This window comes from Myotis yumanensis, unplaced genomic scaffold (genome assembly GCF_028538775.1).
Source record: "Myotis yumanensis isolate MYYU_CA2020_CCGP unplaced genomic scaffold, mMyoYum1.0.hap1 SCAF_12, whole genome shotgun sequence".
Taxonomy (NCBI): Eukaryota; Metazoa; Chordata; class Mammalia; order Chiroptera; family Vespertilionidae; genus Myotis; species Myotis yumanensis.
The window spans coordinates 41,020,339-41,047,057 of NW_027223763.1; the positions used below are offsets into that span (position 1 = coordinate 41,020,339).

The 26,719-nt window shown below is 40.4% G+C and overlaps 1 protein-coding gene and 1 pseudogene across 1 annotated transcript in view; one reads left to right on the plus strand and one right to left on the minus strand.

The window, feature by feature from the left end:
- TMC1 (transmembrane channel like 1) overlaps positions 1 to 26,719 on the minus strand; it is a 233,944-nt gene that overhangs the window by 198,600 nt on the left and 8,625 nt on the right. The gene's annotated exons all lie outside the window — the stretch shown is intronic.
- On the plus strand, positions 4,669 to 5,189 carry LOC139020518 (ferritin light chain pseudogene; annotated as a pseudogene).

The following is a 26,719-nucleotide window of genomic DNA, read 5'->3' on the forward strand; positions in this document are numbered from 1 at the left end:
ATACATTATTTTGACAGACCAATATATAGGTATAAGGGTTTGGGGGGCGTTCTTTCTCAAAGAAAACATCAAGCCCCAGCTGGTTTGGCTCAGTGGATAGAGCGTTGGCCTGCAGACCAAAGGGTCCCAGGTTCGATTCTAGTCAAGGGCACGTACTGCAGACCAAAGGGTCCCAGTTTCGATTCTAGTCAAGTTGCAGGCTACTCCCTGGTCCAGGCCCTGGCCGGGATCATGCAGGAGGCAACCAATTGATGTGTTTCTCTCACATCAATATTTCTCTTTTTCTTTCCCTCTCTCATTTCTAAAAATCAATGGAAAAATATCCTCGGGTGAGGATTAAAAACAAACAAATAAAAAACACATCAATATATTTACAAAGTGCTAAAACTGAAGCATGAGAAGGAACAGGCCATTCAAAGGGCAGGGCTAAGATCATTTCATGTAGATGGAACAACCTGAGCAAATACTGTGGATTATTTTTAAAAAAACAGGTGCGGCCCTGGCTGGTTTGGCTCAGTGGATGGAGCGTCAGCCTGCCGACTGAAGGGTCCCGGGTTCGGTTCTGGTCAAGGGCACGTGCCCGGGTTGCGGGCTTGATCCCCTGTAGGGGACGTGCAGGAGGCGGCCAATCGGTGATTCTCTCTCATCATTGATGTTTCTATCGCTCTTTCCCTCACCCTTCCTCTCTGAAATCAACAAAGATATATTTAAAAAAAAACAAAACAGGGTGCATTTGAGGAATTAAAAGAAAATAAATGTGGCTGGAAGACAGTAGGTAAAATAGAGAATGCCTTGGGTTGTGCCTGGAGAAGTAAGCAGGTGCCAAATCAACCCTATTGGCTATGGAAATGAATTTAATTTCTTTTTTTAAGCACAAAAAGAAAATATTGAAGTATTTTAAGCAGGAAAATAGTGTGATCAATTTTTTTTTTTTTTTTTACAAGATAACTCTGGCTGCAGTGCTGAAAATAGATGGGAGGAAAGCAAGAGTGAAAATGTAGAGACCAATAAGAGATTATTTTGACAATTTAAATGAAAAGTTGTTATGGATTGGATTAAGTTGATGGCGGGGAGATGAAAAGCAGTGGATAGGCCTGAGGCCCAGCAGATAAATTTGGAATCTATATTTGAAGCAGAACTGATCAAATTTGTTCATGATACAGATGGCAAAAGTGAACAAAAGGTGGAATCAAGAAGTCCCACATTTTTGGTTTAAGCAATTAGTGGTTGGTGGTCATTGGTTGAAATGAGGGAGAAACTGGTTTAGTGAGGAAAATCCTTTCCCACGGCTCAAAGGCAACCTCACACACAAAAACAAGCATAAGAGTAAAGATAAAATATAAAGTCATACCCTCATTTTTTAAATCTTCACCTGAGGATATTTTTATTGGTTTTGAGAGGGAGAGAGCGAGAGAGCGAGAGAGAGAGAAGCATCAATGTGAAAGAGAAACATAGATCAGTTGCCTCAAACCCAGAACCTAGGTATGTGATGTGCTCTAACTGGGGATCAAATCCACACCTTTTCTAAAAATTAATTGTAGAGAGAGAGGAAGGGAGGGAGGGAGAGGAAGAGAGGTAGAGAGGAAGAGGGGGGGGGAGAGAGAGAGAGAGGAATGAAGCATCGATTTGTTGTTCCTCTCATTTATGCATTCATGTTTCAATCTTGTATATTTGTATGTACCCTGACAGGTGATCAAACCCAGAACCTTGGCATATTGGGATAATGCTCTAACCAACTGAGCCACCAGGCCAGGGCAAGCCTACAACCTTTTGGTGTATGGGACAATGCTCCAACTAACTGAGCCATCCGGCCAAAGCATGATACCCTCATTTAAAAAAAAAAAAAAAATCATCTAGTGAACACCAAGATGAGATCTAGCCTGGATTTTCATTTTAGAAATTAAAAAGCTGAGTTCTAATGGTAAAAGATGACCTGTCTATGAGTCAGAGAAGCCATGTCCTAGGTCAGATTCTTTGACTCTCGCACTCCAAATCCTTCACTCATGTTTTGTTTGTTTTATAAACCTTTTTCCTTTATCCCCTCTATCAGTTTCAGGCTATGACAGCTAACAGAGCCTATGAACTCATCTCTTCCTAAAGTCACAAACGGTGATGCCAAGAAGGTTCTTCCTGCCTTCAGATCCCTCAGGCTAGCCATACCTCATTCAAGAGGATCACATGGAACACTGGCAATCAAGACATTTTCACTCATCAAGCTTTGTCTTCTAAAGTTAATACCCTCAAAACCATCCTGGGAGGCTACTAGGCTCTTTAAGAAAGTATGGTTACTCAAACAGTTCTTTCAGACAAATACTTATTCAGTATCTACTGTTCTATAGGCTATGCTTCCCAGCTGGAAGTTTTAAATTTGGTTGGACAGATTAAGATAAAGAGGTAAGAACTGGTTAAGGAACAATGTTGGCTAATATAAAACTTAGCATCAAAATAGGTGGCTAGCCCAATGAGGGCCATGACATTTCAGAAAAGGTGAGAGAAATCAAAGATTATGAGGCTATAGATGAAAAAAGAACAATCTGGCTTTAAAAAGAAGGGAAGATGCAAACTTTAACTCAAAGAAACCAATCCAGCTCAGGGTCTGGCCAAGCTCCCCAAAGAGTCAGGAGTTTTAATAAAGAACAGTAGTGTTGCCCAGCCAGGGTGGCTCAGTGGTTGAGCGTCAACCTATGAACCACATGCCTGGGTTGTGGGCTTGATACCCAGTGTGGGGCATGCAGGAGGCAGCCAACCAATGATTCTCTCTCATCATCAATGTTTCTATCTCTCTCTCTCCCTCTCCATTCCTCTCTGAAATAAATAAAAACATATTTTTATATGTAAAAAAAAAAAAGAACAGTAATGTTGGTGATTGTATTTAACAGAGGCAGAACAACTAAGTTAAGAAGAATAACTAATCATTATGCTTGTTTTAGCTCCGGTAAGCCTTATAACTACTCTATGAGGAGGTACTATTTAGTTCCATTTCACCAATAAGAAAACTGAGGCATGGAGTGGTTCTATAACTTGCCTCAGTCACACAGGGTTGGATTCCAAGCCCAGATATTTTCCTAAGAGACTGTGCTTTAACCACTACAGCAGATGGCCTCCCACATGAGCACTAGTGGTTTGTAACAACAAAGGGAGAGGCATCAAAATGACCATGATGAAGTCTGGGAATAATGAGTAGGGACAAAAAGAAATGACTACTAGTTCATGCAGAGACATGGTCAGATTGCAAGGACAGAAGCAGGCCTAAGTGTTAGCTTCCAAATAGTAAGGATGAAGATAAATGTTAAGTTCTAGAAAGACATAGCTCCTGGTTTGGAGAGGGGGTGGGATTAAAAGAAAAAAGTAAAAAAAGTCAAGGGCAAGCACAGCCAAAGATAAGCATGCCTCGCTGAGGCAGATCCCTGGCAGAAAGCCAGTCTGACTGCCCCTGACTTCACTACCTCTGTCCTCGTATCTTAAGGAAGAATCATGTCAGCCTCTGAAAGGAAAATAAATGAAATAAAATCTGATAGTGGAGACTGAGCATGAGATGCTTAGGACACACACTGAACCCCATCTCCCTATCTCCTTCATGAGGTAAAGGACAAATATTAAAATGTATGAAGAAACAAAATCAACTAGATATGGTGGATTGTAGAACTCTGAAATTCAGGATGAGTGGCTAGAATTAAATTTTGGAGGTAATATGGATCCACTGAAGGATCTTGAAGCAGGAAGTAAAAGGACATACTTAGCACATCAAGTACCCTCACTTGACTGTGGTTTATGTAGTTGGATTAGAGGCAAAAGAAAGGCGATAAGCAGCAAAGTATAAATGCAGGCAAGGTGAGAAGACGTGCAATTTGTTATCAAGAAGATTTGAGAAGGAAGTTAAAACAATGATGGAAATATGAGCTTCCAGGAGAAATCCAAACTCTCAGGGATGAGGTTTTGCAAGTCTGGAAGAGTTTCTTCCTGAAGAGCTAACAGTTGACAAGGGCACTTTTGTAGCACATTCGACAACATACTGAAAAGATGAGTTGCTTGGAACAGAGGCGAACCGTGTAATTTTAGGTAGACGTATAGTTTCCTTTGAAAACATTCTTTCATTCATGACAAATACAGCCTTAAGCAATATCCCACATGATTCATGTGGCTGTAACACACTCAACTAGTTTTTCTAAAAGATTCACGAATCTGTTTTTAAGAATTGGGACAATTTGCAAGTATTGCTTTAACAAATAATTGATATATACCTGAAGCAAGAGTACTAATACTGAAAATAAACCATTTCTACCTTGGTATAAAAAAATTAATAATAATCCTTTTCTTTCACCACATCTTTGCGTACTCTAAATCTTTATCACAGGCTGTCAGCTATATTATTGGTCTTTGGTCTTTTTTTATTTCTTAACCACTATTTTCAGGGAATTTTATTTAAAAGCATTCAGAATGAAAACCTAAAAGTAGCTTTAAAAATTTTTACAATCAGCAGTCATCCTCACTGGTCCCCAGGATCTGTTTCTTGCATCAACAGCGTTTGGACAGAACAGATCCAGAGATGCCTTCTTCCAGCCTCAACCACCCTTCAACCCCTTTTCCAGCTGCCACCTTCAGAATACCCCAGCCATCCTCAGGCTCCAACACCATTTTTAAACCTTAATTCCTTACTGTCAAACAACCATGAGCTCCCAGATTCATCAGAATTATTCCATCAAGGTGGAGACTGCCGTCAACCACCTGGTCAACCTGCAACTGTGGGACCCCTACACCTACCTGTCTCTGGGCTTCTATTTGGATCATGACAATGTGGCTCTGGAGGACGTGGGCCATTTCTTCCCTGAGTTGACTGAGGAGAAGTGCAAGGGCCCGAGAGTCTCTTAAAGATGCAAAACCAGTGCAGTGGCCACATTCATTTCCAGGTCATGCTGAAGCCTCCCCAAGATGAGTGGGGGCAAAACTCAGGCAGCCATGAAAGCTGCCATGGCCTTGAAGAGGACCCTGAACCAGGCCCTTTTGGATCTGCATGCCCTCTGTTCTACGCACACAGACCCTCAGCTCTGTGGCTTCCTGGAGAACCACTTCCTTGATTAGGAGGCGAAACTCATCAAGAAGATGGACAACACCTGACTCACCTCCACAGGTTGGCCGGCCCCCAGGCTGGCCTGAGCGAGTATCTCTTCAAAAAGCTCATCCTCAAGTGAACTAGGACCCTGAGGAGCCCAGAGGCCTTTGAGGAGCCGCTCCTCCTCGCCAAAAAAGCCGCTCTGCCTCTCACCCCTGCCCCTCTTTCTTGTCCTTGACTGGATTTGAACTTCAGGCCCTTCAATCCCCAGGCCTATACTCTATCCACTGAGCCAAAACAATCTGTGCTCGTCTCCTTCCTTTTTTTTTTTTAAGGGCCTAAAGCAGAGGGTTTTCAATCACCTTTTCTTTCTGGTAGATTCAACTAAGACCACTTGTTGAGGTTAAAGCCCTCACATTTGCCTCTTGTTGATCACTGATAGAGAAAGAATTCTACAGGGCCCCAGTAGTTAAATTGTGAAATCCCTACATGAGGAGAGAGAAAAGGAGAATATGTCATTTTTTTCCATGTCTCTAATATTCAGAAATATTCCCCCGAGAAAATTGGGGAGAAGAGACAGGGAATAAGGTTATGTGTGCCTAGCTCCTGATAAGCGTTCTCAAACTCTGAAAGAATAACAGGATAACTCCCTGTGGACTAAAAGGCATCTCTGGTCAGCCTCACTCTTGAAGAAAAGTCTTGACTTAATAGTCCTTTTCCAGAGAGCAGGTTGCCTAACTTAGTGAAGAAGTTGCACCATGTGTATGTTTTCCATCCCATTCCTCTGACTCATCCTCTTAGATTTCTTCTCCGAAAAGCCAATTTAACAGTTGTATCTCAGACTCTGGCTCAAAAACCTCTCGGATGAGTTGTCACACCTGTATCCTACTCTCACCTCACCCTAGCATAACCATGTGTACATGTTTATTTACATCAAAAGATGGTGAGAACATCAAGAGAGAATATTGGGAGAGAGGTGGGTATATTGACTACTTATTATCTCATCCTAATCTCTAATTTATTATTGCAGTTCTACCAGAACACTAGTATTTTGCTGTGCTTTTCTCTGAAGTTTTCCCTGCCACTTTACTTCACCATTGACTGCACCCACTCTACAGGGACTGTCATGTGTTAAAAGCACAGTGTAACTAATAGAAATAAAGAGTGCAATGCCCTCTCCCCTAAGGTACTCCTTCTAGATGGAGTCTCTCACTGATGGTCAAAGACAAACAGGGTAGATGGATGGTAGAGGGTTCAGTGGGAATGGGTAGCAATAGGAGAAACAAAACCTTAAAAGAATGGTTCTTTCTCTTGTTCTTTTCCCTTTTTCTTTTTGGAATGACCCACCTGTTGCAACTCCAGTGTGACTGGTTGAATTACAAAGAACTGGGATCTTCTCTCACCTGTAAGAATGAGCTTTCCTTCTGAAATGCTAATCTACTAAGACTTTATGAAACACTCACAGTGGGGTGGGAGGGAGAAGACTGCTTATAGACCTGCCAGTAGGGGAGGGAAATCATGTTAAAAGGGAGAGGAAGGTGACATTATGTCCTTCTTGTGAAAAAGTCAGCCCTTAGATTCTGAGAATATGGGGTTCTCTTAACAGAAACAGGGTGGATGAACAGCTTGGAAAGAAAGGTTCTGAGTTGAATTATATATATGTTGATTTTATTAATCTTTTTGCTGGACATAAGTAGGTGGATTGTTGGTTCCCAGTAAACTTCTCATTGAAAATACCCTTAATAACTCACCCCTTTCTCTGGGGAATCCTTTTTCTTTCCCCCACCTTCCCCTCACACCTACACATAAAGCAAAAATGCAGTCATGTGATTTGTCTGGAAGCAGCCATTCTCTTACTTGACCCTGTCTTCTTGACTTTTATAATGGAACTAGAAGCCCAGTGCACAAAAATTTGTGCACTGGCAGGGGGGGTCCCTCAGCCCAACCTGTGCCCTCTCACAGTCTGGGACCCCTCAGGAGATAACCATCTGCTGTCTTAGGCCCGCTCCCCTGGTGGCAGATGGCATGCCCAATCCCATGGTGTCTGCCCTGTATCCCCCGGTCGCAGATGGCAGGCCCGGATCCTGGGCTGGGGGGGGCAGCGGCTGGGGACCTCACTGCCACCAGCCCCAGGCAGGGCGGTGCAGCAGGATCTGCCTTCAGTATGCAAATTAGCCACCATCTTTGTTGGCAGTTAATTTGCATATTGTGCTAATTAGCCAATGGGAGGTGTAGCGAAGGTACGGTCAATTACCATGTTGGTCTATTACTAGATAGGATAAGAAGAGCTCTTGACTCATTCAGGACCTCTCATGGTCTCCACAGTGATTGGATCTGGGACTGACACAAGACTCAGCCTGAGCCTATGAAATAAGGGTGTCCCAAAATTCACGCAAGAAGTAATTTTGATAGAAAACACAGGTTTATAATTAAAAATTGTAAATTTTTTATTGATTCATAAAGTATACAGTATAGGGTTATGTATGGAATAGCATATTGGGTAAACGGATTACCATGTTGCGATAGCGAGCACCATTAACTGTTATTGTCTGAGCAGCTGCATTAAAGGGTGACGGCATTAGGAAGGTTGAGAAGCACTGTCATTAGAAAAGAGGATCAGAGTGATTATTTCCATCCAACATGGCTAGAACCATGAGATAAGCACAGGGTAGCACTGGGCCCCAGGGGAGAGGACCTGGCACAGACAGGAAAAGGTAATTAGAAAGACTCTCCTGGAGTACATACCCTTGACCAGAATCGAACCTGGGACCCTTGAGTCCACAGGCCAACGCTCTATCCACTGAGCCAAACCACTCAGGGCTCTTCTCCTCTTTTCTTTTTCCCTAGAAGAAGGAAAGGAGAAAGGCAGAGGTTTTTGAATCTGTACCAAAAGGAGGGAAAAAGAACTCTACATGGGCACAGAGCAGTCCAAGTGAGACCCCAGAGGCTTGAAATAGTGTACAACTTGGGAATTATGATGTGTTCCAACCATAAAGTGAAAGAAAGGATAGAAGGAGATGACGTTGGAGAAAGGGGTCCCAGGCTGTCATCACATGGAAGTCATTACAAAGCCTCTTTCCCACACTCCCTCTTCACTCTCTTTCTCCCTTTCACCAGGTTCACCTATTTGCTTTAAAATAATCCCTCAATTGAAAATTGAAAACAATTCAGGCCTTACTCAGGATTTTCACCTTTATCCCGAGAACAATAGGAAACCATTTGGCAGACTTAATTAAATGAGTGGTCAGAGCAGGTTTTCTTTTTAAGTTTATTCTCGTTGCTGCATTGAGAATGGTCTGAGAAGGAATGGACAAGAAAGATTTGGACAGAGCAGTCAGGTGGTGATAGGTAAGAGAGATCATGGTGAACTGAAGGGGTGGTAGCAATAAGATAGAAGGAGGATTGGACAGGTGTGGAAAGTATTTCTAAGGTAGAATTGATAGGTCTTGCTGATGCGTTGAATGATCTTTTACCCTCTCTGCATCCACCCCTTTGGGCATTTAACTTTGAAGTGTCCTCTGCCTCTGTCTCTGGACTTGACCATGTGCCTGGCTTTGGGTAATAGAATGAAGCAGAAGTGCAAGTATGGTGCTTCTAAGTCTACAACTTGAGAGGCATTGCTCTTTCTTGTGTTTCTGTCATCTCCATGAGGACATTCCTGAGGTAGCCTACTGGCATGGAACAGATACGTGGCAGAGACTTGAAGTGCCCAGTCAGCCCGGTTGAGACTCCTCTAGATCAGTGGTCGGCAAACTCATTAGTCAACAGAGCCAAATATCAACAGTACAATGATTAAAATTTCTTTTGAGAGCCAAATTTTTTAAACTTAAACTATATAGGTAGGTACTTTCTTATTAACTTAATTAGGGTACTCTTAAGGCTTAGGAAGAGCCACACTCAAGGGGCCAAAGAGCCGCATGTGGCTCCCGAGCCGCAGTTTGCCAACCACGGCCCTAGTGTCTGGCTTTTGCCTGAGCCTTTCCCAGAAAACACGAGGCATCCTTTTAACCACCCTGGAGCCCTCTTTCATGCATTAGACCACATGGAAACAATAAAGCTTTCTGCAGAAAAAACAATTTACAATCTTGTGAATTGAGCTCTGCTTCTCATCAATAAAGTAAGGAAGATGAACTGTACATTGTCATAGGAATGAAATATATGTGATTCCATTAATGTTTTCATAAAATTTTTCTGATTTTTTTTCAAAATAGCTTGGATTTTTTATATTCTGTATGTCAAAATATATATATATATAAACTCAAATATTAACTACAAATTTAAAAATTATATAATCCACAGCTATATTAGCTATTAACCAATTATTTATAATTTCTTCATGGATACAACCTCTTAATTAACTGTTCGCCAGTTTTTGATTGTATGAGTGAAGAATTTTTCCAGAATGTTTTTAAATATAAAAAATTGGATCATCTCAAAAAGCTTTCTTTGATGGAGCCCTTTTACATCTGTTAGCACCTCCCTCCACATCTCCACCACCTTTCCGGTGAACTACTATCCATTCAAAGGTTAAAGGGATGAATCCTAATGTCACATTTTTGTTTCAGGGCCCTACCCCATGACCACAATCTGGAATTGGAAAAGAGAAGAGAGATAGCTGTCTCCTTCCAGATAGTTGGAGGTGGAACATACAACACTGATAACTTTCAGAAATTGTATTTTCCATTGATGCATGCAAAGTAAAAAAAGCTAGTCCACAAAGAGAGAGAGAAAAAAAGCATGAAGTTAGACACAGACAAAAAGGTGTTCAAGTCTCTGGTCAGTTTATTCCTGAGGCTTATTTCTCTGTCTTAACTTTTGCCAGTGTCCTATATCATAAATTCTCGTTGTTTGCATAAGCTACCTCAAACGGGTCTCTGCTCTGAGTGTGTCATTCGTCTCTCCAGAACAAGAACATGCACATGACGAGCAGTGTGGCTGGCAGCTCCCCAGACTCATCACATTGCCCGGGTGCTCTCAGCCACAGTTCTGGTGGTTGCTGGGAGACATCGCTGGTAGAGTATGTTCAGGAGGAAATAAAGAGGGGGAGAAGCAATCTGCTTAAAACAGCAGCTCACACCCATAGATTGCCAAGTCATGTCCCTTCCTTCAATTTATCACCCAATCTCTAGAGCAGAGTTATCTGCTTGGGGAAAAAAATAAATCATTCTGGCTGCCCAGAGGCCCTTCTAGAGCCAAGGATTTCTCTTGGGTTCCTCCATATCTCACAAGCCTGTTTCAAGTTATGCATTATGAGTTGTGGGAATTCTCTTTATAAGTACACTTCACAACAAAGTGCTCAGCTTTCAATGGGCAAAGCAAGAAGAGGGGCACTTGAGCAGTTATATCATAAGCATCCCTCTCCAAGGCTAAGGAAGAATCAGGCCTTACTATAGAATGTCACTTCCTCCTACAAAGTATCCCCTTCCCCTCACCCCCACCATCACTCCTGCATGTATGCAGATTAAGGGATGAATCAGTCTGTCACAGTGACAGGATCCTCTGTGCCAAGTAAGCCCAAGCCCAGACTAGTAGACTGACTTCCATTTAAGAATTCTGAGCCATAGGGTCATTAAAAATAGATTACTATGCCTTTTCCTTTTTAGGCATCCCACAGGCACTCAGAAAAGTTAGTCTCATCAGCAAGCTCTTACAAGACTACATTTGCATTTTGTCTTTCTGAAGATTAACTTGAATCTCTCCAAGAAAATTAAAATACATTACAGTACTCTTTTGAAGGTTTCACCAAAATCAGCATGGCTTCTGAGAGTTGGCTTCATCTCACCTCACCTCCCCACCCCACCCCCAAGTCATGGCCATAGCCTCAAGATGACTTGGTTTTAAGCATCTTAATCAAAACTTACTTCTGCCAACTGGTCTTCAGGTGTTGGTCCACACAAGATCAACTGTCCCTGCTGTATCCGTTCTTTCACTGCAAGATCATATAGCTGTGGAGCTCTTTTCTATGACTATTCAGCTTGCAGCCACATAAAATATTCTGCTGCTCTCCTACTTCTCTGGGCTGGGAAAAAAACCCAAGAAGTTATCTCATACACCCCTGTCCAGATACACCTCAATGATATTTTCTTTATTCCTAATTCATGAAAATCATGTAGAAATTCTGAGTTCTACCTTGTTCCCTAGACCCTATATTATGAGACTTTCTGACCTTCATTCCCAAAATCTATTGTGGGAAGGGATGGAGGAGTAGCTTTATCCTCTATCCTCAGAACTAGGCAAAGCCCTTATCAGAGATCCAAGTCTTTACTCTCTCCTGATTTTCTCCTTTCTTCTGTAAATATTTATGTAATTGCAGGTGGGGAAACTGGTTTAATATGATAGTTTTATTATAACTTTTCTCTTTGATGCCCAGACTAGTGGATTTATTAATGAAAAGACAAACACTAGATTCTCTGTTAAGTGTTCTGCGTCACTCCATCCCAGAAGCAATGAATGCCATTGAAAACATCTCAAAATATTATTTTAGAACATATGAAGCCAAAATTTTTGACAAATGCAATTATATATTATATTTATTATATTTATTATTATATTATGTTATATTATATTATATTATATTTATGTATCCATGTACTAAAGACAATGCACAGGCATTATTTTATGTGCATAGGTCTACCACAGCAGAATTTATTATTTGCAAAGTCACAGGAATTTTTGCTCAATGCCTAAATTTCTCCTAACTAACTTTTTAATATTCTGGGCCCATGTTTTATCATACTTTTAAATAGATGCATAATTATATAATGTTTGGCCTTGCCCTATCTTCATGCTTCTCACACCTTTTACAAGTACATAAAAATAGTAAGAAGTGATTTTGCAATTATTCATCTAATTCTGTTAAGAAATCTATCATCTGCCGAAACCGGTTTGGCTCAGTGGATAGAGCGTCGGCCTGCGGACTGAAAGGTCCCAGGTTCGATTCCGGTCAAGGGCATGTACCTGGGTTGCGGGCACATCCCCAGTGGGAGATGTGCAGGAGGCAGCTGATCGATGTTTCTCTCTCATCGATGTTTCTAACTCTCTATCTCTTTCCCTTCCTCTCTGTAAAAAATCAATAAAATATATTTAAAAAAAAGAAATCTATCATGTAAATGTGACAAAGGTCATAGTGAAGTTCAGTTTACAGGCCTACCTGCCTCAGGAATCCAGGAAATTTAGCTAATAACACAGACTCCCTGGAGTAACAGAGAAGGAGAGCCAGATCTGGGTCCTCAGATTCAGAACCTTTTGGAGAATAGAAGGGCTGCCCTAAGTTCTGGGGGGAAAAGATCCCAAGAAAATTGGAATACTGAGGGACATGAGCCCACTCTCAGGTCTCAGAGAACAGGTACAAGTACTATCTAGAGGGGTAGAAACCAAGAGGCCATTGGGGGGGTGGGGAGGTCCCTCAGTACTATTGTCATTTAGTGAAAGAACTCCTGAGACTATCTGAGAAGTGGAAGCCCTTTCTTCCTGCAACAGAAACAGCCCAGTGATTGCAGCTGATAACAGTGGCAGTGGGAACAATAACAAGTCCTCGTATAACAAGCAAGGGGCAGAACCACCACAGCTGTGGCAGCAGGGAAACAGAACCAATGTGGACACACAGGGAGCAGGTGAGGTCTGCAAAAGACACAGCAGGGGTGCTGGCAACCACAACAAAGAGAGTCCAGCAACAGGAGGAGGGTGAGTCACTCAGGGCCTGGGGGAGGGGAGAGGAAAGAGGCCTCTCTCCTGATGGTAAACATCCCCACCAGGACCAGAGCCAAACCAGGAAACACCAGCATAGCTACCTCTGGTTGCACAGCCAGATCCTACAGAACTGCTACATCAGAGTATCTGGAAGAAGGATCTAGGAATCTGACACTTAAACAAGTTTTCAGGGTGATTTTCTTTTTTTTAGCAGTACTGCCCATAGATCTGAGCAGCTGGGAATCTTGCCCCAGAGTCTGTTTTAGAGAAACTTCTAGCCAGGGTCCTCACAGGGCAAAGTGTCCTAGGGGTCAAGAGAACATACCCAACAGGACCTCATGCCCACCTAATACATAAGCACTCCCCACCCAGACCATGCTCCTGGTACCCAAGACCCTAGATCAGGGGTCCTCAAACTACGGCCCGCGGGCCACATGCAAATACAAATATTGTATTTGTTCCCGTTTTGTTTTTTTACTTCAAAATAAGATATGTGCAGTGTGCATAGGAATTTGTTCATAGTTTTGTTTTTTTTTTTAACTATAGTCCGGCCCTCCAACTGTCTGAGGGACAGTGAACTGGTCCCCTGTTTAAAAAGTTTGAGGACCCCTGCCCTAGATTATCTGTCCAAATGACATAAAAGACCAATTTGAGGGCCCAGATAGATCTCTTCTCTCAGTCTATTTTCCCACAGGTGGACCAAGTAGGAGAATAGACTAAAACCAAGTATTTTCCAAGAAGGCTTGGTGGGCATGGGGCTAGACTTGCCTGGTGGGCTGATCACTGTGCTCTCCAAGCTGCTCACAGTAGGGCAAGAATAGGAGGAGGAAAAGAATGGGGCCCTCCCCCTTCTCTCTTTCCATCTGCACTGGCGCCATGGGCCCACAGATATACTAGCCTAGCCTAGAGACTCATTATTTTTTTGCTCTGTTTTTTGAGGGGGTTTTTTTGTCACAGGGGTTTTATTTAATTTAGTTTGGGTTTTCTTTGGTCTTGTTTTACTTTGTTTTTAAGAAACAGAAGAAAGCTCTTAGAGTCAAAAATGCCAATTATAAAATTAACGAATGCTAGAATTTAATCCTGCTGTGACTCCACAAGTTCTTGATTTTTCCTTGGCAGGTGAAGTCTTGAAAAACAAAGCTTGCATGATTAAGCGGCACCCTAAAACTTTGAATTCATTTAGTTTCAGTAGTATCTTGTTGCACATTTTTCCTGTGCTCCCATTGTCCCTGCCAGTGAGAGAATCAATAATATAGGATTAATCTCCTCAAAGCAAGGCCATTGGATAATTCAAGTTGTACACATGGAATGCAAAAATAACAGCTGCGCAAGGGAGTATGTTATTCTAAGAGCTAAAGTGGGTGCCTCAAATGTACTAACTGTAATAGGAATTTAATGATTTTTCAACAAGATCCTTTTCTTCTATTCTCAGGGTTGCCACCTTCTAGAGAATGCACACACTCACACACCCTCCCAAACAAAGGCCTAGTGCTTTCAAGGTTCAAGAACAAGCAAGACTAGTGGGTGATAATTGGTGCATCAACATTTACTTAGTTTTTGGTTTTAAGGATTGTTTGTTTGTTTCATGTCAGCAAGGGGAGAGAACAACAGCTCAAGGTGTTTTTCTTTCTTTCAATGATGCTCTAGCTACTGAGCTTCGTCACCTATGACAAGCTTTGCATTTGTCAGTCACAGCTGGTCTTAGATAATAGTCAGTGTTCCTTTCTGGGTGCAATATTGAGCAACAAAACTTGGGAAGAGATCCAATTATTCATACTGTTATTAAAGTTAGACATTTGTTTTGCCCTAAATGTATCATACCAAAAGCCGAAGGCATCTGAGTCAGTATGGGCAACTGTTTCCCTTTTTTGCCAATGAAGTTGTGCCATGAGGATAAAGAGCAGCACAGAGAGGAAGCAGTGGCCTAGGAGTGATCTGGGAAATTCCAGCTGCCCTCCTGCCCTACTTATTACGAATAGAGATGACTCACTGTTAGGAAGCACACAGATGTTGACTTGGCCAATAAAATCCTTTGCAAAATTTAACTTTTGTGGACCCTCACTTCCTCTTCTGGGAAAAATAAAACAGCTTATTATATTTAGACACCTACATAGTATTGTTTGGTACTGGTATAAAAGAATAGGCATTCACATAATTTTTTAATGTGTTATTTCTTATGTCCTTGAAACCAGCCTTCTCCTGAACATATGTGTCTATAGAAGACACATTGTACAATAGAAACCTCCACAACCCAGGCTCCTGCTGTGCAGATGTGTGGTGGTCTGCTGCTTGAAAGACATGGGAATTTCAGACAAGCACATCTACTAATAAATCCTGATGTGTCCACCCAAATATAGGCATCCAGAGACTCAGGTTATAAACCTGGCTCTACTGAATAGCTGTGACCTCAGTTTCCTCACCTGTGAAATCAAAAGGTTTGACTCTAAAGGCTTCTACCTCCTTTATTGTTTTATGATTCTACAGTGTTAAAAATAAAAACCTATAGCGCCTACCCTCTCTATTAGCTATCTGCCATAAGAGTAAGCACGTACCAGTTTTCTTTCAGTGTAAGAGGTAGAAGAGTATGGGTTGGGTAATACTGGGTCAAGGATAAGACACAACTTGTAATTGAGTTAAAAACAATTCCTTACTTACCTCATTGGGCTGTTGTAATCATCATATGAGATCACATCCTTGAGAAATTTATCATTAATTGTGCTCTATAGAAACATGCTATAGACTGATTGTGTCTCTTCAAAATTTTATGTTGAAACCTAATCCCCAATGTGATGATATTAGAAGATGGGGCCTTTAGAAGGTGCTTAGGTCATGAGGGCAGGCCTTAATGAATGGGATTAGGGTCTTTACAGAAGAGACCCTGAGACTCCTAGCCCCCTGTGCCATGTGAAGTTACAGTGAAAAGGCAGCTGTCTGTGAACCAGAAAGTGGGATATCACCAGACACTAAATCCGCCAACACCAGCCTCCAGAACTGTGAAAATAAGTCATTCAGTCTGTGATATTTTGTTATAGTAGTTTAAATGGATTAAGATAAGATGTTGTTACTATTACTAATAATAAATGTAAATATATTTTATCCAATAAACGTTGGTCAAGCATCTTTTATATATCAGGCATTAAGAAGACACTATCCTGTTTTCCCAGGGCTCACAAGGAGTCAAAGGAACTCTGTTAAAATGATAATAATATCCTTTAAAAAATATTTTTTTACCTTTATGAAAAGCTTGAAGTTGAATAAAGGATAAAATTGCTAAAGCTATTTTCTTCTCTATTTTCAAGTATTACACATATTTTTAAATGTCCCTTCCCCAAACCTGAAGAAAAACATACCTGAGATGTGGCAAAAGCTCAATTGATTTCAGTGCTAGGCAAAGAAATAAAAGGTGCTACCATCTATTAACTGTTGGGACCAAGGATAGTGGCAAGTTTTTAATGTACTCCCCAGCAATGACAAGAGAAAAATGGATAATTATAACCTCACTGTAAAGGGTAATAAAAGACTGACCTTGGGCTATGAAAAATGTGTCTGTGGCCTTGGGTCTGCAAAGCCCACTATCCCCCACTTTGCACTTTACGCTTGGGTAGCATGGCTCTTACCAGCTTCTAGATCCCTTTATATAGCACGCTGGTTCAAATCTCTGTGCATTTTCTCATTCTGTGCCCTCAGCCTGGAATAAGTAATTCCCCATCACTCCTCGCTCTTCCTCCCTCCTTGGTCCTCCTCCCTTCTCCTTCACTTCTCCCACAGGCTGCTGCTCATTTTTGAAGATTCCACTCCACTTTATTTCCTGCCCAAAGTCTTCCGAATTCCCTGCCACCCCCAGTCTTTGTGAGCTGCCCCTTCACTGCACTCCTATCAGACTTACAGTGTCAAGGCACTTATCACGGTGTGTGAGAAACTTCTGTATTATGTCTGTTTCTTCCTCTATCCCAGGTGTTCTCAACTGGAGGAGATTTTGTCCCCGAGGGCACATTCCATCTATCCTTTTTCTCATTTCTTTGTCATCTTACAATTCTGGTTTGGACTCCTAGGCTATTTGCTTTCTCCTCCAGCCTCTCATTGGCATGTCTTTTTTTTTTTTTTTTTTTTTTTTTTTAAATATATTTTATTGAATTTTTACAGAGAGGAAGGGAGAGAGATAGATAGTTAGAAACATCGATGGGAGAGAAACATCGACCAGCTGCCTCCTGCACATCTCCCACGGGGGATGTGCCCGCAACCCAGGCACATGCCCTTGACCGGAATCGAACCCGGGACCTTTCAGTCCACAGGCCGACGCTCTATCCACTGAGCCAAACCGGTTTGAGCTCATTGGCATGTCTTTAATAATTTTGCATACTTCATACTTCATTTTTGTGCATCTTAAAACTTTTAACCTTTCATCTGAAAATAAATGCTAAAAAATATAATGCTTATGAATATATTATATACAATATTAAGTTCAAAATAGTATGTTTCATGTTGTATATTATAGATATGCTAAGCTTAATTTTAAGATTAAATAAAACACATGGAAGTGCATGCATTTATGTGTACACAGCCTCTCTGTGTCTGTGGCTTGTTACTGTCAACACTTAAAAGCTCATAGGTGTGGTTTTCAAATAATCACTGGACATATATGTATGTCTGTTGGTGGAGCTAGTCATTCCTACCAAATGTTTGGGAAATGTATTTAAACACACAAAATAGTTCCTCCTACAGAAAGCATAATAGTGCCTTCTCCCACATTCAAGAATAATAATTAACTTCCTTCACAAAAGAATATATTAAAGCAAAGCAAATTGAGACCTTACTGAAGAAATATTTCTATTGGGAACATGAGCTAATGGGTAACTCTAAGAAAGCTCTCACAGACGTTGTTCAACCACTATGAAAACAAAGACAGCACAAGAAATAAACTGCTGCCCTAACCAGTTTGGCTCAGTGGATAGAGCATCAGCCTGCGGACCGAAGGGTCCCAGGTTCGATTCCAGTCAAGGGCATGTACCTTGGTTGTGGGCAAATCCCCAGTAGGGGGTGTGCAAGAGGCAACTGATACGATGTTTCTCTCTCATCGATGTTTCTAACTCTCTATCCCTCTCCCTCTCCCTTTCTCTCTGTAAAAAAATCAATAAAATATATTTTAAAAAAACAAAAAAACACACACAAAAAAGAAATAAACTGCTGATGCCAATTGACCTCTTAAATTAATGACTGAATACTGTATACTATATAATTGAGAGAGAGATAGAAAGATCAATGATGAGAGAGAATCATTGATTGGCTGCCTCCTGCATGCCTCATACTGAAGAACAGACCTGCAACTCAGGCATGTGCCCTGACCAGGAATCGAACTGTGACCTCCTAGTTCATAGGTCGATGCTCAACCACTGAGCCATGCCAGCTAGGCGACTTACAATTTTTTGATATGGAACTGGAATTCAATATACTGGAATTTTTAAAAATTTATTGGGGTACACTCTATTTTAAATGAAGCAGGGAAGAAGAAAAAGTGAGCTCTGTTCTCAGATAATGTAAGACTCTGGACTTACATATTAAACAACTGAAACCTATATGTAGAAACACTAAAACCAGTACCAATAAATGTGTTCTTCACATGTATCTCATTGCTTTGCAAACAGTAGGTGCTTGTTGAAATAATTATGGAGCCAAATGAGTTCTAGAAGCATTAAGAGGATCTGATTATGGGTATGAACAGTGTTAGATACAAAATGAGTTTGTAAGAAAATATGGATAACTTCTTTATGATAGTAACAGTAACTCCCCACAGTACTTCCCCATCATCGAAAAGTTCCAATGGTCTTATAAATATTGTGAATATTAAACAAAAGTATCCAGCTGAAGACAGCAATTTATTACAGTGAGAATTGCCATAATTCAACTAAATGTTTATTGAGTGCCCATAACAGGCAGAAACTGCACAATTGATATTTAAAAGTCTTAATTTATTCACAACACTGGCAAAAATCCCCACATAACTATTCAAAATTGTGGTCAGTATAAAAATGGTAATGAGTGTAACCACATTTTATAAGCTTACTTTTCTCTAAATTAGAAACATTCTGAATTGGGATAGGAGTTTGTGATTCTAGGCCAGCTGTGGGCAAACTACGGCCCGCGGGCCGGATCGGGCCCGTTTGAAATGAATAAAACTAAAAAAAAAAAAAAAAAGACCGTACCCTTTTATGTAATGATGTTTACTTTGAATTTATATTAGTTCACACAAACACTCCATGCTTTTGTTCCAGCCCTCCGGTCCAGTTTAAGAACCCATTGTGGCCCTCGAGTCAAAAAGTTTGCCCACCCCTGTTCTAGGCTAATTTATATCAAGTACCTATTTATTTCTGCTACTTCATATTTTAAATATAAAGCAAGCTATGTCTTCTTCATAGTCTTTACCATGGTTTCCTGAATTTACTGTGTTTAAAAATAACTAAAACCAAAATGGGCTATGGATTCCCATGTCACAGTAAACTCACCCAGATCTAGAATCTTCCTTCCATAGTAGAAAGCTCTAAAGTCCTTCTCTTATTGATATAATATAATTACAGGTACCTCCCTTTCTTTGATGGATGGCATTCATTTGCACAATTGCCTTCTGCCACTGTGCCATGCATAAATATTGACAGGGATGCAACATACTCCATAAATTAAGGTTTTAGATTCAAGAACTAATTTTGATGTGGTTTACATCAATGCGATTTCATTGAAGATAAAAACAGTTTGATGGATTTGTATAACTCAATAGGTGAGAAATAGTAGAGTATGTGCAATTCCCAAATTAGAAAGAGCCTATTTACCGCTGTGCTTTGAATTCTTGATCTTGCTATGTAACAGTAGCTCCTCTTTGAAAAAAGCATTGGATAAAGGTCAGCTCTTTCAGATTACGGAATGGGAAAAAGCACTAAAGTAATTTCCTAGTGAATGGATCTAAAGTATTATTCATTATGTTGTCTGGGTATATACACTGATGGAACTTACAAAATCATTTATTTTTGTATTGGCTACACTCAGACATTATAGATCAGATCAAAATGACACATAAGAGCAGAAGGCCAGTTGCCCTAGGTGCATATGTGTTTATCTTTCCACTTTAAATGCTTCCAGATGTTTCAGTCAAATGGGGGAGAGCTGGTTGAAGTTTGTTGTTTGTTTGGTCTTTTTTGACCTGCATGGAATCACTTAAGTGAACCTCTCAGGTAAAAGAAACAAACAAATAAATAAAATATAAAGATATACAACAAGCAGCCACCCATGTGTCCTGGGAGAAGAGTATGAGGTCTTTGGTTTTGTTCCAGCAGATGAGTAATTCTGCCCGCATCCTGATAAGAAGAGGTTTTACTTGGGATGGAGGTGGCCCAATCTGTATCCAAAGCCCAGCCCCTGAACCCTAGCCAATACTTAAAGTGAAAATATCTAATTATAGAAAACAGAGATTTGGAGATGTCTGTGGAGACTGGTGACACAGAGCCAACATTAGTGTCTAAATGCTTATGAGAGAAGGCCAGTTTAAGCAATATGGCTAATGTTGGAAGTTCCTCCAATCTAGGCACCCAAGCACAGCAAACAGTCACTGAGCATTAAAATGTGTGGTTTCCTGGGTGATATTGTGACTTATAATAAGAAATTGATATTTGGTCTCTGTCTGCTTTTCTAGTATAGAACTTCTAAAATCCTTGGAATTTCCTAAGTGGTGAGAATGATGTGACTTTGGGAATAGCCCTAGGTCACCTAAGGATGGTGACTGGTTGCCAGGAGAACAAACCCTTTATAATCCTGTGCAGCATTTCAGTCAACAAAAGACCAGCCACATATATAATAGTGGTCCCATAAGATTATAATGGAACTGAAAAATTCCTATGGCCTAGTGAGACTATAATAGTCTTGCCCCCATAGCACAAGTAAGATAGTTGCAAGCAACCTGACAGAAGGAAGAAGTAACCCCACCCATGGAAAATTTCACTCCCTGAACCCTTCACAATCCCACCTTTTCTTTTAAGCCCACTTTGTTCTCAGCATATAACAGCAGCCCACAGCCTGCACCCCAGCCAGTTCAGAGGGCCTTCCTTTCCTTTGTGCTGTCTCCCTTGTGCTTGAGCATAAGCTTAATAAAATCTGCCTGGAAATTTCTCTGGAGTTTCCTCTTGATTTCTATCTTGGGGAACCCAAGAACCCCAATACTGGTAACATGCATATCTTTCCTTATGAATCTCTTCCATCTGGATATCTCTGAGCTATGTCCTTTTATAATAAACCATCTAGTAAGTACATTTCTCTGAGTTCTGTGAGTCGCTCTAGCAAATTAATTGAACCCAAGGAGGGGGTCATGGGCACCTCTGATCTATAGCTAGTTGGTCAGAAGCACAGGTGACAACCTGAACTTGTAACTAGCATCTGAAGCAGGGTGGGGAAGTCTTGTGGGACTGAGCCCTTAACTTATATAATCTTATGCTATTTCCAGATAGTATCAGAATCGAGCTGAATTATAAGACCCCCCCAATTGGTCTCAGAGAATTGCTTGGTGATGTAGGGACCCCCCCCCCAACACACACACACACACACACACACACACACACACACACACACTGGAATGAACCTTTTTACTCTGGGACCCAACATGAGCCCTGGTCAAACACCAAGACCAACCAGACCACCCCAGCAACAATGCAGCATCCACCAGACTATGTGGAGCCAATCTACGCCCACGATATTAAGTAGCAGCAAGAAGCAATAGCAATATAGTCAGACCTAACAACAGCATAGCCATCGCCATCACCATCTTTGAACTGCGATGCTTATACTATTTGAGGAAGGGGAGTCACTAAAAGAAATATTAGAAATCTTACTAATAAGTTCTATGGGAGTTACTCAGACAAAAGCTCAAGTGTTTCACACATAAGGTCAAGTACTTCAGATGCCCATGGTTAGTTAAAGAGCCACATTTACATTATAATTCAGAATGTAAATATCTGCTCCAATAACTTTTAATTAAGCTTTTATAATCTTTGACTTGCCCTTGCCATGTAAATAAAATCCAGCCACTAGCTAATAGAGTAGAAAACACAGGAACTGGGACAGGACACAAAAACAAAAATAACTAAATAACTTTTTTTAGCTTTACCTCTCTTAACAAGGCCAGAAAATAGTAGAGTGAGTGGGTGACTTTGGTTAAGACCAAAATGTTTCATGATTGGGAACCACAAAAAACCCAGCCTCCGGCCCATGTAACCACACACACACACACACACACACACACACACACACACACACTTCTCTAAAACATTGGGCATCACATGTCTAGAGATTTTTTTATATACGTCATGGTTAAGAACTGACTCCATAGAAATGACATCTTAAATTCTAACTGGTAGCTAAAGCCTCTATTATATGAGTCAGACTTTCTGTTCTTGTTAGGAGAGTGGAAGGAGAGCAATACATCTTGGTTTATTTGTTTTTCTCCAAACCTACTTATCAGCTAAGGTTACTATAAAAGTGGAAGTTATGGTATGGTTGAGATCTCTGTTTTAAATAACAGAAGATATACTGTGGTTGTCTATTTATTATTGAATTTCATTTCCAGGGACCAGCCATTAAAGCATTTTCTATAAGTTATTTTTCAAATCCACCTGGATCGCTCAACATCTTCTCTTGCTTTAGGGATAATTTGGGGAAATCTATTGCAAGCAGGTCATGAAGTATGGAATTTTTTAAAATGCAGTTAGTCCCTTCACTGCATTTTATTTTGTATTATAAATTTCACATACTCAACTTAAACTCTAGTATAGCTCCTCTGTTCCACTTTACTCTCACACCCATCTGAAAGATAAAAATATATGAATGCTCTCTTTGTCTACTCAGACTTGTAGAGTATGAACAACAACTTTGAAAACCTTGTGGTAAAACTAATCTAACCTGTTACATCATTTAACTGTTGTGACTCATTTTGGGGTAGTACTTCAGGACTTACAATATTTTCTCCTTTGAGCCTTATACAACCCAGTGAGGTAGATAGAAGAAGAACTGTTATGACTCCTGTTACACCATGGAGAAAATTGCGCCTTTCGAAGGCCAAGAGATGTCTAAAGCCAGCTAGCGAGTAAGTAGGATTGCTGGCTTGCCTGACTCCCGTCTGTGTGGTTTTTACTACGCTATTTTGCCTCTTTCCAACTCTAATGCGGCCTCCACCTACCATGTTTCCAGCATATTCGGCATTTGTATTTTTCTCATTGAACATAAGCCAGACAGCAATAAGCAAAATAGGTAGCTTTCTCTAAATATAAGTAGCATTTAAATCTGTATGAAGATTGCATGTAGCTTTTCAAGAAATACCATGTATATCTTGCAGCCAAAAACTCAAGTATCAATTAATGTTTAGAACAGGAAAAACGAGTAGCCCAAGGAATTTTTCTTAGATTCAATGGTGAAGCTCTGCCAATAAAACTCTTACTTTTATTGATGGTATTGGTGCTGAAGATTAATTGAAAATATGCTTGTATTTCTACAAGTATGTTTAGATTGTATATTTTTGCATTTCATGAGCCCAGGTCTTTTTTGCTTTGTACTGTTGCAGATAAGCACTGGGCCTTGAATATTATAAGCATTCTGTAAATATTTGGTTTTGTTGTTAAAGCACTTGACAGGTACCCGAAAGCCACCATAGGTTCTGGTTTAAAGTGGCTACTCATCATGTCTCAACAGAATGCTAAACAAAACTTCATTGTAGTTTCTGACAGGTACATAGATACAGCTTATTCTTTAATAGATTCGCTAACAAAGGTTATTATGTTCACATTCCTATTTCTAACCAGAGCATTTGTTGATTAAACTTATTTGTCTCTAACTTATCAATCATTATAAGTTGGTACTAAACCTGTGTGTGTGTGTGTGTGTGTGCATGTGTGTGTGTGTGAAGGGGTGAAGAAAATTAACGATAAGCTTGGATTTTACAACTGTGTGGGCATTTCTGTATTATTCCCTAGCATGGCATCCCCTCATTTCATTTTACTATAAAACAACAATTCTGAGCCAAATGTTTGTTTTAACTTAAGATAGAAAAGAAATGCATGCTATTGATTTTAAGATATATTTATAATAGGTTATGTGCAACATGTATATTATATATATGAAATTTTAAGATAGAGATTTATTTTAAGGACTTGGCTCATGATTGTGGAGGCTTGGCAAGTCTAAAATCTGATGCGGGCGGTGGGCAGGCTGGGGACCCAGGAAAAGAGTTACAGTTTGAGTCCAAAGGCAGTCTTCTGGTGAACTAGGTAGTGCCAATGTTACAGATAAAATCTTAAGGAAGTCTGCTGACAGAATTCCCTCCAGCTTGGGGGACATCAGTTTTTTGTTCTATTCAGGCCTTCACCTGATTAGATGAGGCCCACTCATATTCTAAAGAGCAATCTGCTTTACTCAAAGATTTAAATATAAATCTCATCCAAAAACACTCTCACAGAAGGATCCAGAATAATGTTGACCAAATATCTGGGCACTTCGTGGTCTAATCAGGTTGATACACACAATTAATCACCACAGAGGTCTTTCCTCTGTGTTTACATTCCTAGTAACTCTCTGTGTCCAAATTTCTTCATATAAGACCAGTCAGATTAGATTAGGACCCACCCTAACAGCCTTATTTTAACTTAATCACCTCTTTAAAGGCCTTATTTCCAAATACCTGTCACATTCTGAGGTACTCTCCAGTACCTCAGAGGGCTATGACATATGAATTTGCAGGTGGGGGTGGAACAGGGGCACTCATTCAGCCCATAACACTGATTACTGCTACCCTTGACTACACTCTCACCACTACTACCACTGCACTGCTCTTCCTTCTGATTATTAACCCTTCCATAAAGACTACTCCAGTTTCAATGTCCTGCATTTCTATAAAGTAGATTATATACACATGGCACCATGAAACTCTCTACCAGAGCTTCTACCAAGACTGCGTGCTAGTCCAGCCAGAATCAGTTCATGGGACACAGTTTAGATGGCTATTGGAAAATATTTGATACAAAAATTATTGGAAAATATTTAAGGATACAAAAATTTTGGCCAAAGTCTAAGGAAGTTAGACCAAGAATATGGGAAAATCCAAGACAGCCCATCCCAGGGAAGCTTGGACCTGTTAGTGCTCCCCAACAGGAGAGTGACCCTGCTGGGGGAGCCCAAACATTCTGGCACTAATGACTCCATGGCGATTGTTTGTTTGTTAGAGGCCATGGGGTTTATCACTTGAATGGCTGGTCCAGTTTTCTCAGTAGTAAGAACCGAAGGAATGTTTTCCCTTTATTTTTCTGATATAATTATATTTATCAATTCTATGGTAATCCCTAAAAAATAATTGAGAAATATTGTCAATGAAGGAGTAGGTGGTGAATCCAAGTGGAAAATACTCCAAAAACACATGTACATTCATACCTCACAGATGTTTTAGCAGACAAGGAACAGAACAGGTTTTCTCTGTTTTATCTTATATTCCATATGAACTAAATTGTGCACACAAAGACAGTAAGATTCCCAAAGATGAACACTGAGTCATGCTTAAGTTTGTGACTCCCCTTGTGCCTCATTCAGTGTCGTTTACATCATCTTTGTTCAAAAACATTTGCTGAGTTTAGTTAAAAGAAGACTTAAAATTCTGGTGATGCTAGGTCTACTGTGGCTCTCTCTCATTCAAAAATATCTACCATGTTTAGCCACCCTGCTAGCGATCAAACAAATCAAGGCCACAATGTAGACTTACCCTGAAATTTGAGTCCATAACACAGTAAACAGTTCAAGTCAGCCCAACAGTCATTATTCAGCCTTTTCTATGTGTCAGATGCTACAGAGCTTACCATCCATTAAGGCAGAATGTGTGCACATGAATATACATAATTCAAAGCAATTTGCTCTATTAGAGATATAAATCATGTACTGGGCCTGGGGACCAGGACTTGGACCAGCAGGAACTGAAATGGGTGTTAGATTATGGAGCAGTTTGAAGGCTGAGCACTACCCTAATCACCCCTGATAAATCCTACTGTTGCCATTCCTAAAGGTTGAAAAGATATGGAGACACGAAGCCTAGACAGCCTTATTACCCTAATAGGCACCGAATGGAGTCATCTGACAGCACTACCACACTTCAGGGAATAACACCATTTCAATGATAAAAAGCACAATCTCAGCCTCTCCAGAGGATTCGGTTATGAGCAGTTATATGCCAATTTCTTTGTATTTTAATCAATATTACTAAAGCAAGTATGATTTAAAATTTTTAATGCCATAGGCAAGAAGAAAAAAAAATATTACAGGGGAATATATACATAACCCCCCAGGCTGCTATTTAGTAATTACAAGACTGATTCACCCCACCCTGTTCCCCTTCATCTCTTGAACTGACATGAAAGAAGGAGGGAAAATAATCAGTGAAAGAGGACTCACAAAAAAGAGCTGTGAGAGAGGGAAGATAAAGAGTAAAACCTGTAGAGTCTGAGAAGAGAGAGTTTCGGTGGGGGTGGATGAGAATGGGAAAGGGGGCAGTTCGTTGTGAAAAAGAAAATGTGAAAGAAATGGGAAAATGTGAAAGAAATGGAAAAGATATGATGGTTATCATTTGGATCTCCATCATGACCTCTGAGAGGTACAAGGAAAGAACAGATTTCCTTTTTAATTTGGGGGAAGAGACCAGATTGCCTATTGAACTGTGCTTCTTAAATGCTACACTCTTCAGAGACTGAAACCTTGGGGGTCCCCAATGTATTAGATTTGCAATAGGACATAAAATATTTTGGTTAAGGTGAAATGCAATACATGTGTACCAGACATTTCCTAACTAGCGATTAAACTCTAATTGAACCCAGAAAACTATTTTCTTAACCTAGTGATATAATTTCAAGACAGTGGATATGAAAATGAAACATCTTAGGGATTTTAATTAGGACCTGGGTTTTTGTTGTTGGCGTC